The 4908-nt window shown below is 46.0% G+C and overlaps 1 long non-coding RNA gene across 2 annotated transcripts in view; it reads right to left on the bottom strand.

Moving 5' to 3' along the window:
* Positions 1-1506: 1506 nt before the first annotated feature.
* Positions 1507-4908, bottom strand: part of LOC130577377 (uncharacterized) — a 6374-nt gene continuing 2972 nt past the window's right edge. The window contains exons 3-5 of one of the 2 annotated variants that reach the window (XR_008965762.1): positions 4308-4391; positions 2693-2892; positions 1507-2466 (exon numbers count right to left, since the gene is read on the bottom strand). This is a non-coding gene — a long non-coding RNA (uncharacterized LOC130577377). The remainder of the gene's footprint in view (positions 2467-2692; positions 2893-4307; positions 4392-4908) is intronic. The other variant, XR_008965761.1, reaches the window with a different exon arrangement.

Here is a 4908-nt window from a genome sequence, read left to right as displayed (position 1 = left end):
GGATGGATGGATGGACAGACGGATGGATGGATGGATGGAGAGGGCTGCTGAGAGCAGATCCACTCTGTTGTTTATGGCCTCAGTGAGAGGGACTGGAGGACAGTGCTGTGCATCAAATTAAAACCTCTCCAGAGGAGGAAAGCCATTATCCAAAAAGGACTTGTATACTGATGATGCTCTGGAGACTATTAGAAAGTGAAGATGTTCAAAAATTTCTGATGTTCTGAAACAGTTCAGTTACTGTGCCTACAGGCAGAGAGGGAGAAGTAGGAGAAAATTACCWTTTATTTAAGATTGGTTGCTGACTGCACAGAAGAATCTCTTGAATCCAAAACAAAGGCAGAAGCCTAGAGGAAGAGCTCTGGGCACTTCCAACCAAACCCAGAGCTGGTTCTTTCTCACTCAGGTGTGGAGGTCAGTGGTGGAGCCTGTTACCAGCTCCAGCTTTGGCAAGAATTGTTGTGATGGGCTGGCTTGGAAACAAGCAATGGAACTTCASCCTTTGATCTGCACAAGAGATGGGGGCTACTGAATTAATACTGACATTTGTTTGTGCTGTGAGCCTGAATGGTGACTCACAGCTTTGTTTTCCTGGGAAGGGCACACATGCCCCTGGACAACACTGGATTGCCAGTAGGTGATTATAATTAGCTGTGCTTAATGGGCTGAATTTGGATGTTTTGACCAGTATCTTGCAATGCTGAGAAACTGCCTGAGAAATTGGCAGGATCTGAAATACTTAAAACAGCAAAAGCCTGTCAAAATCCCTCCCAAGTCACCTTTCAGCTGAACAGAAGTACAACACAACTATTAAGAGAATGCTGTCATATTTGAAATATTTTTAGCATGGTTTCCACCACTTTTGCATTTGTGCTCTGTCCTGTTCTACCCCCTCCTCAAAAATAACTTAAATCTTTTGGCCAGCTTCAGTGACAAGAAAAATCTCGCAGACAGCTGACTTAATCCCAGTTGCATGAAAATTAAGGGCTTGGTRGAGATGATAAATCCAAAGATTTCCTCTGCTTTAGGTAGGGATTGCCAAGGAAGTTTGGCTGGTTCCTYGGCGAGCCAGGCCAAACAAAGATCTGTGGTCTGCACACACGGAACCTGGCGCAGTGCTGGCTTCCTTTYGCTGGAGCAGTAGTTGGAGGACAGAAATAGGAGCTGAGCTGCTGCCTGTGCAGAGGGACCCCAGGGAGGTGCTGGGTCAGTGGGCTCGGAGGGAGGGGTGAGGTGGGGAAGGTGGGAAGGGAAGACAAGTCTGCAAGGAATCAGGATTTATTAGTTCCTCTGTGTATGGCTTTGGAGAGCTGGGGCCATGTGCCTGCCTTGGGTTTATAGCCAGTGATGGAAGGCTTGAAATTACTTTTTCCTGCTGAAAAAAAAGCAAAAAAGCCAACACTTTCCTTTGCATGTAGAAGACCCATGTAACCAAAGAAATGCTCTGTGAGGGAATGAGCCAAACGAGCTGCATACAAAGTTCTACCACATGGAGAAATGAAGTGCTGCTGCAAAAGCGATATTCTTTGAACTGCTGTTACGGTTGCTGATGTTAGCAATCAGCTGCAGGTTGGCTGTAAGGAAAACAAATTCGGGAGGGCAGTTAAAGAATGAACTTCTCAGCCATGTGCAGCTCCCCAGCAGAAGTGCAGGGGAGTGGTTGGGCTGTTGCGTAACAACCCACACAGGATTCAAACAGTTGAGGTCAGTTGTTTTCGCTGGCCCGTTCCGTCCGTGGAAAGAAAGAATGTAGTGAGTGTACTTCATCTTTTTTTAAGTCTGCTAAGGGACCTTTAAAACTTTACTTATAAAACATGGTTTACACAATTTTTTTCATCCTCCCCTTCAGTTTCCCACCTCCTCAAAAAATAAAACCCAGCTCTTTTCCTCCAAGGCCTGCTGTCCCCTGCATGYTCCATCGCTGGCTATAAAACTACTAGATGTTGCAGGGGCAGCATCCCCAAGTCTGCAGAGGGAACAAGAGTTTCCTGGCCTTCTGCTCYAGGTCTGTGTGGTTTTATGGTTATTGGAAGACCACCTCCTTTTTTCTCAGTCCAGGGCTTTTTCCCCCCCACTCTGTTCCCTGAATAAATGTAGTGCCATGAATAAAATAAACACCGCTGTCAGTCTCTCTGCATATTTTTTCACTGTGCTTCATTATACAGAATTCTTTCAAAAGAAATGTAACTCGCGGTCTTGGCTGGTTCCCAGCACCATTAAAGGTCTGCTGGCACTTTTCTTAAGGATCTGGCATTTTGCTTCTATTTTTTATAGAAATTCATTTCACCTTGTGCTCTGTAGAATGTCTGCTGCCCTTCAGTCCAGCTGGGCTGCACAGTAACCCCTCACTGGAACTTGCAGATTGCAGATGCTTTTAGAAGTTTTTGGRGGTGAGAGGAGTCAGTGACTTCTTCACCTCCAGACTGGACCAGTAGATGATACAGATTGGCATGTCAGCCCCTAATCCTGGAGTGAAAAAAAAAAAAAAGGGTCTGTGAATGGATCATTGTTAAAAAGCACATGAAGCCACGTTTGTGTTTGCAAGGTAAGGGCCTGACTGATTTGTTTGGCAGTGTTGCCTGTCTTGGTTTTGTTTGAGGGGAGCGGGGGAGTTTTTTTCTTTTTGGTTTGTTTTTGAGAGGGAAATGCTGTTTCCTGACAGTGATGGTGACATTCCAGGAGTGACTTTTACCTGTCCCYTTAATTCTGCAAGGCTCCTTGGCAGGGATCCTGTGGGGTGTCCAGCTGCTGCTGTCCCTGGTGCCAGCTGTGAGAGCTGGGGGCTGTCACCAACGATGGGTGTGGGGGGCTCCAGGGCTGCTCTCTTTGCTTCACAAAGCCTCAGGGCTGCAGTACAGGTGGAGGWGTTGAAAGCCAAGGTTGTACTTGTGACTGGGGAGAGCAACAGGACTCATTACCACTTCTGGCTCGTGAAGCTGTGCTTTTTTAACCAGACAAAAAGCCCAGGAATCCCTCACTGTGCCATGGTGTGTGTGCCCAAGAGACCCTGGCCCAACTGGCACGGTGCTCTCAGCCAGTGGAACTTGCCTGGATATTCAGTGGAAGAAGCTCTCAGAGGTTGCCCTTTACCTCAGCTTCTGTTCCCCTCTCTGCTTCTCTTTGTACTTCCCTCAGTAGGCAGGACTGGGTTTTGCCTCCTTCCCTCAGTTGGTAGGACTGGACTTTGTCTCCTTCTCTCAGTTGCTGGGGCTGGGCCCTGACTTCTTCCCTCAGTTGGCAGGGCCTGGATTTGTCTCCTTCCCTCAGCTGGTGGGGCTGGGCTCTGACCCTGGCTCAGGAATTGAGGTCTCCTYGCAGTTCCTGAGGTTCCTTTCCCAGCAGTGTCCCACTGGAGGCTGTAATGCCCAGCTGAGASTGGATGTGGTGACACGGAATGGTCCCAGTGCTCAGCAGCATTACAGAGAGCTGACCTCAGGACTCCCCACCATCCCATACAGCTTCCCTTCTGCCTAAAGTCASTGTCAGAACTTGCAGTTTATTCTTGTATTAATTCCTCCCTCTGACTCAGCAAAATGATTTGCCCACCTCCCATGCTGCTCGTGGCTTCAGAACCAGCACAACACCACACTCACACACTGGGAAAATGCACAATTCCTTGCACTAAGGCACTCAAAGCTACCAGATGTTTTCCTAAAGCAAGTTCTTTATTAGTTTTTGAGGGTGGGGTTTGGTTTTTTTCTTTTCTCCCAACTGAAAAGCAGAGAAAAAGTTTCAGCGTTTTTTACACTGAGAATTTGAAGGGGAAAAAGCCTCCTGTCTGATGCCAAAGTTAAACTCTAATCACTGCTCAGCTCTCCTGGAATTTGGCAGCATACCAGGGCTCCTTCCCTTTGCTAGGTCATGTGGAAATACCAGAGCCTTTTCTTAAAGAACCTCTCAGCTCTTTTCAGGTACTTACACAGATGGAACTTCCCTGTTAGGATTCTAATGCCTKTTACACTCTTAACTGCATTAAAGCACCATTCCTAATAAGCACCATTCAGATCTACAAAATTTTATGTATAAGCATTAAAATGCTTGTAAGTGTGTTAAAACTACATAAAGGCAGCTTTAAAGATCTGGTTTTAAGTTGATATTCCTATTCCAATGGAATGGAATCATAAGCTTTAATCTTGGAAATAGCATTTAAATGTGCCTAATGAAAAGAACCCACAATTGGTTCACAAGTTTATGAGGGGCTGCAGGAATAACTGGGATAAAGGGTGAGAGATGAGGGTCTCTTTGTTCAATTTGTTCACTGAGAATATTTAAGATTCTCTCCACACTGTTTTTTACATCTAACTTACCAGCTGGTTTTAATTTATGACCACTGTCCTGGAGATTCTTTCTCATGGRGAGTTTTTAATTCTGTCAAAGCTGCCCTAATAGCTCTGTAACAAAACACATCATTGAATTGCACTGTTACAGACAGCATACTCGATTTTCCTCTCAGTGCTGTTTCTTCCCTGTTTTCACTCTTCACTTGTGTTTTAGCTGGATGTGAAGAACTCCCAGATGAATTCCATGATCTGATTAACTTGATACTGTGGTGGTGCCATGAGTGCTGATCACTGACCCAGTTCCCCATTTTCCAGGTCTCCCTGAGCAGGCACACAATGGAATGGCAGCCTGTGCTTGGAAAGCTTGGAAACTTGTAAAGCCAAAGTTAYAAGAGAGCGATCTGATCTGCCTGGGATGAATGCAGTGACCTTTTTCCTGGATCAGTACTTTTATTTACATATTAAATGTAGACATTTTTTTTCTTCCAGTGCTGCAGAGCTGAAAAGGTGCCATATCAGGCAGGAATGTGTGTAAAGGATTCCTTTGTTAAATGTTGGCAGCAGCCTCAGCAGGCCTTGCCAAAGTCAGTACAGCCCACCCAGCCTTCCAGCAGCATGCCAGGGATCC

The sequence above is a fragment of the Malurus melanocephalus genome, unplaced genomic scaffold (assembly GCF_030028575.1).
Source record: "Malurus melanocephalus ecotype Western Australia unplaced genomic scaffold, MMel_1.1 scaffold_176, whole genome shotgun sequence".
NCBI lineage: Eukaryota > Metazoa > Chordata > Aves > Passeriformes > Maluridae > Malurus > Malurus melanocephalus.
The sequence above is the reverse complement of the archived record's forward strand: the minus strand, read 5'-3'. Positions and strand labels throughout refer to the sequence as shown.